The sequence below is a fragment of the Oxyura jamaicensis genome, chromosome 9, assembly GCF_011077185.1.
Source record: "Oxyura jamaicensis isolate SHBP4307 breed ruddy duck chromosome 9, BPBGC_Ojam_1.0, whole genome shotgun sequence".
Classification (NCBI taxonomy): Eukaryota; Metazoa; Chordata; class Aves; order Anseriformes; family Anatidae; genus Oxyura; species Oxyura jamaicensis.
In genome coordinates this window covers 3,807,091-3,820,477 of record NC_048901.1, presented here as the reverse complement: position 1 = coordinate 3,820,477, position 13,387 = coordinate 3,807,091, and the positions used below count along the sequence as shown (strand labels likewise).

The following is a 13,387-nucleotide window of genomic DNA, read 5'->3' as shown; positions in this document are numbered from 1 at the left end:
TGTTAACGCACATTACAGCTATACATACTTCTACTATTCGTGCACGTTTGTATAGGCGTGCATGAAAATGACATTATTCTTTTTCTTGGCAGAGCCCAGAATCAGACAAGCTTCCTGACTCTGTGAACCCCGTGGCTGAAAGCTACACAGATAGCACCACTTCAGAGGTAAAAGGATATGAGAAGTTCCATAAGTAGTCTGAAGATTTCCTGAAGGATCCATAGTTTCACTAGAGGACAAAGGTGGGTTGGGCATGCAGTTCAGTCCCAGAACACAGCAACATTGATCTCAGCAGTCCTGACTGCTTCATATCTTCCAGCAGATTGTCTAGCAGTCCACGAGTCTTGATGAACACCAAGTGGTCCACCACGACCTATGGGATATTCAGCAAGAGTACAACAAGCTTCACATAAAAGATATTCTAGTTCATTGGAGTGTAGAAGAATTGGTGCAGGGTTAATTGAAGGTTATATGTTCTCTTTTGCTCATACAAATGGCTGTAAAATCTACTATTCCATGAGAGCAGACGTGGATTAGACCAGGAAATATCATAAACCATAAAGGCATGTCCATAGTATAATGCAATGAGACGGAATCTCCACTTCCAATGAGAACGCTAAAGAACAAAAGAGTTTGTACATTGCTGCACTTTGTCATATGCTAGATACCTAGAAGGCTACAGTTCTGCTACTCTTCAAAACAGTAATGAAACAGGCAGGAAAACCTTTTCTTATGTTTATTAGCTTACACAGCTCAGTATTATTCATAACATCTAAAGTGCCCCTTATTGGGCCCCACTCCTGTGGAAGGACTTGCAGATAAGCCCACGTAAAGAAGTGTCGCAGACATGCAGGCCCAAAGAAGTTTAAGTCTCACTGATAGAATGATTCATATGTTAAGCCAAAGCCGCATACAGCCAAGTACTGTGGCAACCTAACCAGTAACATTACTTAGATTGCTCTTATATATGCACTTATCTATATTGTAACTGAATGTAAGCAGATCCAAACAGAAGAAATCAAGATGGGAAAACTGGTTTGCCCATCGTTTAAAGCAACTCAGTAGGTCAGCAGTATCCAAATGAAATATTCATATAGACGGATTTAGTGTCCTTCTCTTTTTCCTTTTAATACCATGGGAAAACAGATGGGCTGCCCTGTACGTCCTTTAGGTCAATAAAATTGTTGAACCAAACAATAAGCAAATGCCAACAAACATTCTCTAGTAGCTTTCTATGCTTCTCCCCAGTCTACTGTATTTTTACTTTCTCCCTTTAAAGATGTCATTTAGCAAGCCTGGAGTACCAAAATCTAAGTATAAAAATAACTGAGCTTTGGCAAACTCCTGGTAGCATATGAGAAACGGAGATGAAAGCAATTACAGAACTAAAGGGAAGTCCTTACATATCACGGAGCATATTGAAAGAGGATGGGATATTTTTCATACTCACAAGGGTTCCAAGTGATACTGGCCTTCGAGATGAGCAAGAGCCAGCTTTTCCCCCCCCTCAAGCAGCTGCAACATCTCTCTTCATCATCTCCGTTTCCCCACAGATGCTGTGGGGTCACACCAGCTGGGACCAGGAGTCTGAAGGCTGAGATACCATGAGAATTGCTGTTCCTGCAACAGTAGAAACTAAATGTATTCAGAAGTCACAAGAGATGTGACAGCAACACAAAATGTCCTTCTCAATTTAACAAGTCTGTTGCTTTTGGATGTAGCTGTTCCAAACTTCCGGGAACTTCTCTGAAGTGAATGTTTTAGTGCTATAAAAAGTGCATGGCATCAGCCAGTTTAAAGAAATTCTCTTGACTTTCTTCTTTTTAGAGTGTAACACTCTACGAACAGCAGCTTCCACAGAGATAGTAACTATTTTGAAGAAACAATGAGAATTTGGAGTCTTAACCAAAGCTCACTGAAATAACTGGGGAAACCCCTGTGTACTTCAGTGAGCACTGACTGAGGCCTCCAACATCAAATTCTATCATCCTTAAAGACTTGACCCTGCACCACTAAACATTACTGGGAATTATGCCATTGGCTTCAAAGGGAGTAGGAACAGGCCCTAAGTAAGCAAAACTCTTAGTTATTACTCCAGCGGGAGTAATCCTGTCAGGCCACAGAATGTGCATATATAAGCCAAAAATCCAACAGTGCTTTCTAAATCATATCCATACACTTTGCACGAGCGCACTCTGTATTTACATATGCACGAACCATTCCAACACACGCATCAGGTAATTGTGCAGAAGGGCACCGGGGACTCCTAAGAGAGCTCACCTATGAACCTTAGTGTGCCTGATGGGGTTCAGAGCACTTCCCTGATATCGTACCTCCAGAACAGGTATGCAGAGAGACAGTGCGGTCTCCTCAGATGAAATGGCAACAGCATGTCACAGGAGCTTTAAAATTAAGCTCTCCCCATCTTCTATCCTTCCCTGATATGAAATGAAAAGAATTAACAGCATTTAACAACACTGACCAAGCTGATGTGCTGACAGGTGGTACAGACTGTGTTTGAACCCACCGCCTTAAGCAGAAAAAGGCAGAGGAACAAACCCCATATTTAAGTACATGAATTGCCTTTGCAGGGTGGAACCTGATATCTTTGCATAGCACTCATTACCCACGCAGCCACACATGGTATAACATTGTGAGAAGTATGGCAAAAAGCCATAAGATTCACATCCAGGGTCTGTGACTGTGGGCATATGAAGCTGGGACGTGAGCTCAAGCAGTGAGAAAGCAGTTGTCAAGGTTTAAATCTAGAGAAGTTTCCAACAAGCAGCTAAATCTCGGGGTGCTCAAATCTGACCCCAACTCTAATAAGCGTGGTTTAAGAATTGCTACAACTCGGTTACCTTTTTTTTTTTTGCCCACCATTATTCACACCTCATTCTCCCAGACCAAAAGTCATCAAGATCAGAAAGTTTTATTGAACAAGTATCTAAATTTCACCTAAACAAAGTTTCCAAAATCTCTGATGCTTAAAAAATCTAGACCTAAAACCTTCTGAGGAGTGAGGAATTACATTTTGTTTTTTCTAAATCAAGTTAACTATTTCCTCTGCTTTACCAGCTTCCACAAGGCTCAAAACATCTCCAGAGTTGCGAGCAGTCAGTTTTCTTTTGGATTTCCCATTTCCCTACAAGCATACCCTATCCTGCAGAGAAGGAATCAAGGATGGACATATGCCAGGCTAAACTTTCAAAATATCTTATTGTGGGTTTTTTCGTCCTCATTTCAAGATTCATGACTACATTTGAAAACCACAGATATGCAAAAAAAAAAAAAAAAAAAAAAAAAAAAAGATGATTCTTGGTATGAAACAGCACATTCAGGTTCATTTTTAACCTAAAGGAGTTCAAACCTGGTGGTGAGATTTGGCACAAAGGGATTCGATATGTAACATGCTGGATTAGTAAAGAATTTCAGTAAGAAAGGAGACAGGTAGAAAAGAAGCTCATATATTCCCTGAGATCATGAAATACCTCTCTTAGCAGAGGACAGAGTGTTTCACTGGGCACAGAAAGTAAATTCAAGTCTCAGATTCAGCAGCAGAGGAGTTAAACTTTAACTAAATAATGAGTTCCAACAGAGATGATGATAAAGGCCACTAAATCTAGAGACACCTACTGCACCAAAATTCAGTCCTTTGCCAAAGATTCCAGCTAGGTTATTGATTCAGTGAGAGTGCAATTTTTAAAGGAAATTAAATCCTCCTGGATTTAATGGAGGACAGTTCCAAAACTGGTAGATAAAGATTGTGAGGGGGAATTGAACGCTAGAAAAAGAGCATGCATCCACCCTGAACAGAAGGGATAGCACATTGCAGCCTGAAAGATAAAGAAAGGGAAAAAAAACAAGTGTTTTTCTTGATGTTAGCTGAGATGCAATGAAATATGTGTGCTTTCATCTGCGAGTTTTCATAAACGAAGAACTTGAAGGACACGTGTATACAGTACTCAGAAGAACACCTTTCCTCCCTCACCCTCAACAAAACCCTGAGGTCTCCACTCACACCAGTTTTATTAATCAAGATCTTGTTGGCTGACAAGAGGAATCCACCAGCTTGACCCCCTCCCCAGCCCTGGGCACGGCCCTAGACACATTTGCTCTGCTGGTAAGACAGGGTGAGGATTTTCCCCCAGTAACTCTCCAGCTGAACCAGCTGGAGGCCTCCCATGGCAGGAAGGCAATTTATAGACTTCAGACACACAGCAGCTGCTGTCGAAAGCTCCCCACAGCTATGGAAGCCACACTGACCAGCCTGCTTCCACTGGCTCCCTATTTTAACAGCATCTTGAAAAACAGAAATTTATGCCCAAGGGTTCAGAGACTTTCAGGGCTTTCTCTTTCTACATCAGATTCGGGTGACAGCCTACAAGCAGACAAACACCTCAGTGGATCTGTTTGGCCCTTGCCCATCGTACTGCTCCCAGCTGGTGCCTACTCCCAAGCTCTGTGCTCTGTTACATAGGTTTAATACTTGTGCTAACAGCGATGCTTCACAGCTAAATGTTATTTGGGGCAGTGGAACTGAGGGAGGAACGTAGAAAGCAAATAATGGGAAATTTCTGTGTAGGCTTTTATAACTGCCACCAAGCCAGGAAGGTTTGAACTGCTGCTTAAAGCCATTATTTTCGGAGCAGGTTGATAGTTAGCATGGAAGGAAGTTGGGATTTGGCCCATCCAATAGTTCGAGAACTAGCCCATGTTGTCTCCTCCTTTGAAATAGACCCGTATATCAGTAAGAGACTGCTTCCTATCCATATATTTTACTGCTGTTTTGCATTTGTGTTTTTTTTTTTTTTTTTTCCTCCCGTCTGGCATTTCCACCAGTACCCATTGCATTACATTTTTGATGGTATCCTGCCTACCACATTATTTCTTTTGGACCACAAGGATGCAAAAAAGAGGAATTTCAAGAAGTTCTGATGGCCTCTTTCAGTTCTGTAAAAGTCAGATTTTATCAGCTGGCATTTTTCATTATTCCCATCCCAAGATGCAGCTGCTTTCCCCCCTCTTCTGGCATCCTGCCAGAAGAACAAAGCCACCTAGTTAACAGAACTGTCAATAATCCATAGGCTTCAACCTGATAAAGTCATCAGGGAGGCTATTATTCAATTGGGTCCTAAGAATAGTGATAAATAACTGTGATTGCTCTACCAGGTAAATGAAGAGGAAATCTCTGAAATAATTTATGTCACATTCGCGGAACTCTGAGCATCGACGGAGGCCTCTGACATCAAATTCTATCAGCCTTAAAGACTCAAGGCTGCACCACGTGGAGCAGAAATTTTCCTTGCAGGCATTCTCCACTAGGGTTGCTAACCTCTGCGTCATGGTCAATGTGCAGATTAGGTGAGAATATTCTCTTTTTCTAGCTCTTTAAATGCCACCGCTTAGCCTCAGTAACATACTAATCCTGGCCTACTTCTTTGGAAAGCACCTTTTCAGTAAAACTCTGGTGAGAGACCAAGAGGACACATGAACAAAACAGATCAAGCGATTGCTTGCAGACCGACTTGAAGTCTTCTCAATACATCTAAGAGTCGCGCATGGTGAGGCATGCATCATTACATTACACTTTATCAGTGAAACAGACAGCTAAAATTTTTGGCACCTGAAGCTTTCAAAGAAATACCTACATATTTTGCCAGTACAAATCGCTAGGAAATACATCAGAGTAAGCCTAAACCTTCTGTGGTCTTTTCTCTACAAACATCTCTATCTTACCCACACAGCCTCCATTTTTCTTTCCTAGCCTTCTAAGTCAGCTGAACTTTCTGCATCATTGCCTTTGTACCCTTCATCCTCCACATCTTTTAAAACCAATTCTTACTTAGGACCAAGTGACTTTTCCTGGCTCTGGTAGTACTCAGCTGCTGTAAGAAAGAACATTTCTCTTTCACCTGCTCCTACTTCAGCCTGCTCATCCATGAAACGAAGCACACGACTTGCCCACCAGTCACAGTCTCCAAAGCTTTGGGATGCAATTTGTTCACAGTACTTATATTGGTATTTAGGGAGGATGGGATATAATAAATTACAACTTCCTCACTGCAAACTAAAGATCTCATTTTCCTGGCATCTAGCAACCCTGCGGTATCTTTGTTGACAACCTGCCAAGATCTTTGCAGGTTCTCAGCAAATCTGTTAGTCTCTGCTGGGGCCAGCTGCTGTCTACAACCCTCACATATTCTGAGCTTTGTTCAATTTGACACACCCTCAACGTATTACGTGCTTCTGACCTCAGGGGTAATCAGATGGAAAGACTTCTGCTGACCATAGCAGAAACCTTACCTCATGAGCCCTGAAATTCAATTTGTATAGTACCACAATGGCTGAGAAGAGATCGGGTCAGAAGAAGGAAGGGATTTTCATCCAAGCCTTCTCAAAGATTCAGGCTTGGCATCGTGTCCAGAGACATTTATCCCACCCTCCCAAAGAAACAGATGAAATCACAGAAGCTGATAAGATTTGAACAGTTACCAACTTTCAGAAAACGCTTCAGATTTGTCAGCATTCCAGTTCTGATCCATCACAGACTGCGACGTACTCACATGATTCAGCATTGTTTCGTGAGATGTCAAATAGTATAGACGTCAAGAGTTTGGGTTTTGTTGTGTTGGTTTTGTTTGGTTGTGGGGTTTTTGTTTGTTTTGTTTTGTTTTTTAAAACTGTGGAAAGGTCAAAATAGTTTTTCTTCATTGGCCAGCTAGGCTGCTCAATCTGTCATGAAGACAAACACATAGCATGAAAGTGCACTAGAACTCCAGTCAGTCCGTCGGAAAGAGGTGACCATGAGGCTGCGTGGCATTCACAGAGTATGCTAAAAACATACCTACCCACTCAGGCTCTGGCATTGAAAGAGGGAAGAAAAAAAAACCACTCAAACCCCATATCATTCAAGCACATATAGCAGACTTCATTTGTGAGAATGCAGGTGGTAGGAAACGATACTTCCACAACTAGGTGAAAACTGAGCAGGACTTCAAGGGTCAGTATGGTGGATTCACACACCTAAGCTAACAGGGCAGCCTCTAAGTTCTTTATTGGAACTAGCCCAAAAGACCACACACTGCAGAAATCATAAATGTTAGAACAGGAATTTTGTGACCACTTACAAGCTCAAAAGGAAGAAAATTATTACCAACAGGCTACGTTCTTTTTCCCTTAGAAGTAGTAGGGGAAAAGACACAACCACCACTCATATGCAGAGGAAGAGACACAGACACCCAACATGCAGAAATCAGGTGCACACATGCTCTCTAGCCACTGCCAGTGATACTCAGATACTCCCAACTTGCTATGGTCCCACAGGCTCCAGTTCGTGGGAAATTGGTGTGTAGCTGGTGCTGGGACCCAGCTTTAAGATGGCCTATTTGTGGCCTTTAAAGTGGCACTTGGCTTCAAGGTATCACTTGCCTACTCTTTTAAATTGAGGTAATTTGAGTACAAACCCATACACTGGAAGTTTTCTATTCCTTGTTTTCCAGGCCCAGGTCAGACCCCTGCATGCCATCCTTTCTAGCAACCAGGTCTTCGCAGCTCTACCTTACCCTCTGGTTATTGTTGTATTGTGGGCATATGAAAAGTGAAAGAAGCCATACGGATAGCCGCTGAAGGAAAGTGGGGAGGGCTGGGTTAGTGCCTGGGGAGATATGAAGGTGTTTGTTGGGAGATGGTCTTTGGATGTTCTGGTTTAATGGCTCTGTGTGGGGGGGTGCTACATGACGGTGAGGTTGCTATTACAACTGCTTGTTATTTATAGAAAAGCAACCACACGCTCTTGCCTAACTTGTCAGCACTTAAAGCTGCATACAGGCAGCACCTTCCTTCAGGCAAGGTCTTCCAGCTTAAGTTTAATTCAATTTTATTCTAAATTTTAAGCAAACATTCAGAATAGTAATAATGCTTCACCACAATCTTTTGGCATCACACATTTCTCTGCTTCTCATCACTCTTAGACTTTTTCCTCCCTGTTCTCTCGTGCCCTTTTCTCCCCCAAGCCCACTATGAAGAGTAGTTATCCTCTAGTTTATTGAGCAAACAGACAATTACCACGTGAGAATCTCAGAAGAGACCATCACAAAAACTATATTCAGATAATCTCTCTCTGGACCTTCTGCCTTATGTATTTAACACTTTTTCTGAAGCACTATGTTTAGTGATACAAAATACACCATCAGTGACACTACCAGTAATATCGTATAGGCCTAATGCATGGCATAACAAACTACACATCAATACTTGGTTAGCATCAGCTCTTGAGCCATGCCATCTTAGTGCACCCCGTAGGTCCGATGACATCATGTGTGCTAAATACCAACTGAACTCCAAGCCTCTGTTCAGATGACTGAACAACCCCATGACACACCAGAGCAGTACCAAAGGGCATGCTCAGTCAACCCACAAACCTTTGCTAACATGATTTCCTCTTCAATACATATTAGTTCCAGCTAGATAACATTTGTCTCATGAGAGAAATGGACATGGCAAGGCAACTAAAAGGAAAAGACTGTGTGTTTCTTTAGTGCTGCCACATTGATATCACAACAGCAAATGCAGAAGAATTTTTAACCTGAAGAGTCAGGCGCACAACAGTAGTATTACTTCTGCTAATGAATGCACATTGTCACTAGGAAAGTGTTTCAGCTGTAATAGTACATCTTGCACTAAGCATTCCACTTGATTATATTTCATAATTGTCTAAGAAACAGATTGTTTCTTCATAGTTATAATCCATTCCTAAATGAAAAAGCTCTAAAGACTTCTCTAAGGCAAAACAAACATGCCCAAAGAGTAACACGTTCATGCATGTTTTCGAGTTAAGTTCTGCATCTTGAAGCATCAGGATGGAAGCTCTTAAAAGAATGCTGTTGAACAGGTCTAATAACTGTCTAAAATAAATTTTACAGTATGGAGAGAGAGTTAATCTGGAAGACTGATCCTTCCACTTCTTGACTAGATAAATACTAAGCCCAGTAGCATCATTGAAGTCTAGCCATATCAGTGTTCACATAGCTATTTAATGGGATATGCATTTTTACTCAAAATTTCTTTCCATTACTTTGGGATCATATCTTAAAAAAAATCAATATACTGTAAATACTGCTCTACAGCTAGAGGATAATTCAGATTTTCCTAGTTCAGGAAGCCTTCATATACAGGAACTTTTAATTTTTCTGGGCAGTTCTGCAGCTCTTAACCACATGTCCATCACTTGCCACCCTGAAGGATGCACTGAGTCTTAGCACAGGTACACACACCAGCAGAAGGGACATGACTATTCAGATTCTCATTTGTTGGATTGATGATTTGGTCCCTAGCTACTGTTTTCCAATTTGTCTTTTACAATGCTCCCACTTCTCTACTGGCCAGATACAACAGACAGGTGCTATCCTAACAGACAGGTGCTAGATATCTATAGGCACTACATCAACACATTTTATTAAGGGAGTCAAATTACTAACTGAGACTGGGAAATACAACAATATTCCATACAAGAGACTCCTAGCTCATGGAAACATATTTCATGAGAGTTTAGCCCAGAGAAAAAAAAAAAAAAAAATGTTTAGTCCAGGAAAAGAATACCTGATATTGTGTTTTTTATATATGTGAAGATCCCTCTTCTGGGAAAGCATCAACCATAGCAACATTTTCTCCATGTCACAAGCATGCATTTCTATCAAACATTTAAGCACATGTATTTTGTTACTCGTTGGGTGAAGTCCTGGCCTCATTTTTGTCCATGAGATATCACTGTTTCGGTTGGACCGTAATTTCTCTATTTGATTCAGTGATGTTCATGTATGAAATTTACTCAATATGCTCAGATATACCTTGGATCAGGTTTTAGAAGAACAGTCTATATGAATATCCTTGTGTATCCAGATACGCTGGACTCTGATCCAATCAGAATGAAAATGCTCAAGTTTCAGATCAATTGTTCCAAAGATTTTTAAGCATATTAGAAGGATGTCAGCCACACTAATTTAAGTCACACTGCTGTGCAAAAGAAATTGTTCAAAAAGTCATGCTCTTTCTCAATCACTAAGTATTATAAAGTAATCTAGCGTACCAAATTCAGAAAATACCAAACCCATAACTATACAAAGTGAAATGTAGTGTTGATAAGGTGTTTTAATTAGAATTTAATGCCCATTTTGTAGTTACTCAGATATTCTCATCTTTAGCCACCAAGTATTGAAAATAAGAGATTTGCTGCATACATCAGTTAACAGATCAAACAATGAAATTACAAATGTAGATATGAGGGAGAATCCCTTACTCAATGAAAAAATCAAGCCTAGAAAAAAAAACAACTACAGAATGGAACTGGCTGGAAAGCTTTCAACAAAATAAGCACTTCTCTGCCCTATTCTCCTACCCTCCTCCGCGCCAACAAATTAGAACACTGGAGGTAAAACTTTTCAGAGGAAAAGATTACTTGGGAAAAAATCATTCCATTTGAAATGAAACAAATAATTATAACCTTTTCCCACTGAATATACTTAAAGGGAAATAGTAGGCACTATTATTTGTTCTAATAGATTAAAGTAAAAATGAAATATTTTCACTAAGTTTCTTGAACTACTTGAAGTCCATTTCTTTAGGGTGAGTAAGAAAGGAGGAGTAAGTTCAAGACAGCTTAAGCTACTGGGTTTTACTCCAATTTAGTTTAAAAAAATGCCATTTTAAAGCTATCTTAGCCTTTAAATTATATTCTTTAATTGTATTTCCAGTGAATAAAATAAGACATCTGTAAAATGTTGAGTAAGTTAATTCAGAGTAAACTCAAACCAAAGCAAAATCAAACTTTGGTTTATTTTTTTCCTTTCTTTTCCACTTCTTACTTCCAAGTTTTCAAAGGGCTCAAACCAAAACAACAAGAAAAAAAATCTTAAGTGGGTTTGAACTCACTCAACTCTAGATGATCCAAGAAACCATATATGCCTACTCCTATTCCAAACTTCCTTCCTGTGATCAAGAAAGTTTCAGAAAAGTTCAGGTCAATTTCAACCCATTACTTGAACTGAAATAAAAATAAATAATAATAATAATAATAATAAACAGGATGCTATGAGGTAGAATTGAATCACAACGTCCATCCTCTTAAATGCATATCATTTACCAATGATATACACATTTATCTATTTGCACATTTCAGACTCATGTGCAAAGTGAAATTATATTGAAATATTGTCTCAGAAAGAGAGCATAAACAGTCCAGGTAAGTGAAAAGACAAAATTTTCCTTACTTTAATATTTTGTTTTGAATCTTAATATAACATTTGAAGTAGAATCCAAGTTTCACACTGTCAGAAACAAGAAATCAAAGCAATCATTGACCAGCCTGCTGTGAGTTGGAATGAGACTAGCATAGGAAATCCCATCTGGGGAAATATGATAGTTTGGTCTTGTAAAAACCAGTTGGAGAAACCCATACGACAAAGGTGAGAACGTGCATGACATGAAAGAAATTTTCTTCACCATCCTTTTTACTCTTTCCTCCCAACTGTACAAATAAGAAGTAATTTAATAGGAAAATTATTTTCACTCTTCTCTATTTTGTTCCAAAAAAATACAAAAAGCTTTTTTCCCAACTGTTTCCTACTCCTCAGCTTGCTCCATACACCCTTCTTGCTTCCTGGTATGAAAAAGGATTGGAAATGAGAAAAGGAAAAGTGACTGGACATAGGAAAGACTTTCTTCCTTGATGGATAGCTGATGGTTTTCAGTTTAAAAGGCTGCATAAATAGAAGGAAAAATTATTTCACAAACTACTATTTAGTAGGAAGGGAATCTTGCAACAATAAAGAGCATTTTGGATTGGTGTTTCCAAACAGTCTACTTCCTACAAAAATACTCCATAAACAGAACATCAGATTTTGCATTGTCTGCAAAAGCTGGTTGGTTTTGGCACTTTGCTGTCCCTGGGAAGTGCTAGTCATATGCACAGTAAGTCAGTCCCTGCACCTGCCTCCCACTACAATTCCCAGCTGCTGCAGTGAACAGAACAAGAGAATTCCCAAATTCAGCCACTCAATGACCCCGTTCTTGACATTCAAGGATAAAACACATTCACCTTTTATGAGCTGGCACAAAGCCTGTGCACTATTAAAAACTCACTTCAGTCTGTTAGGATTTTTTAAAGTAGTCTTCCGGATCTTTCCTTAGAAGCAATTTCTCTCTTCCCCAGAGTTCCTGTACCAAGTAGCTGCACAAACTAATAGGAAGATTTCATTTGGTTTGATTACATCAGAGCATTACTGACCACTCTACAATCACCCCAGCTGTGCAACTGTTAAATATGGTAACAAAATACTGAAAACACCTTGGTCAGCATACCTTTGGGGCTTTGAGCACTGGCACGCATCTTTCTTCTCAATTTTCTTCCTTTTTGCATCTTTAAATGCCAGTGACAGATTTTTGTCAAAGTGTGTCAGTGGCAAAATGAGGGCACCAGCTTGTTAAATAAACAATCAGCCCCTAAGGCATTCCAGAAAAAGGAGAGATCTCTCATACTTATATATTTTGCGAGTTAACATTTATTTAGGTTTTGAATCCCTTAAGGGTAGCGTACAACATGTAAAGCAGAAGCCAGGAAGAGACATATTTTACTCCTATTGCTTACTGAGAAAGAACAAGGCTTTTAAAACCGATCAAAATGGCACATTCAGTATTAAACAAGGAAGGCTAATGTTGTTTAAACTTTTTTCTTTATTTAACTTTACTTGCATTCATTTGTATCTATTTTTAAAAGGTAGCTTAACTTCCATTAAACAAGATATTTGGAGAGCAACGGCTTTTAAGGCTCACACTAACAGGAACATCCAAATGAAAGAATTTTTACACCATCCCCCTTTTTTCATTTAAGAATGCACAGGTGTTGCTCAAAAATAGCCCAAGCAGTATAGCTAAATGCAACTGCACTGGGAGAGGAGAAGAACAGTGAATTAATTTTTGTTGGAAACATGTACAGTCACACATGCTTGAAGTTTTACTTGATCGTTCTTACCTAGGTACATGCAAATATATAAACAATTGATATTAATTTTTCATATGAATACATAGCCTTTCAGGAGGATGCAAAGCAACCTAACACCAGCGACCTTTTCCTGTTTCAGATTTGGTTAAAAAAATGACACATGAATGGAATGGCTGGCTGAAGTTCACAAAGCTTGAGAACAGCTCTGGACCTGTTTTCAAGAATTCATAGCTTTTCATTGCCATTAGAGATGGATCTGAAGTTGCCTCAAGTTGGAGGGTATTCAGAGCCAGGATGGAGAGATAAGAGAGGCAAAGATAGGCTATGGTTCTGGAAATGAGCACTCCCAAGTTGAAAAGCACCTGGATGCTGGTTGCATGTAATAGCTCC

At 39.8% G+C, this 13,387-nt stretch overlaps 1 long non-coding RNA gene across 7 annotated transcripts in view; it reads right to left on the bottom strand.

Annotated features, from left to right (window-relative positions):
* Positions 1-13,387, bottom strand: part of LOC118171654 — a 173,333-nt gene that overhangs the window by 109,179 nt on the left and 50,767 nt on the right. For 2 of the 7 annotated variants that reach the window (XR_004753303.1, XR_004753304.1), the window contains exon 4: positions 1,451-1,620. The exons of 4 other annotated variants lie outside the window; for them this stretch is intronic. This is a non-coding gene — a long non-coding RNA (uncharacterized LOC118171654). Of the gene's footprint in view, positions 1-58; positions 422-1,450; positions 1,621-13,387 lie in introns of those variants that run through there. One more of the 7 variants, XR_004753302.1, reaches the window with a different exon arrangement.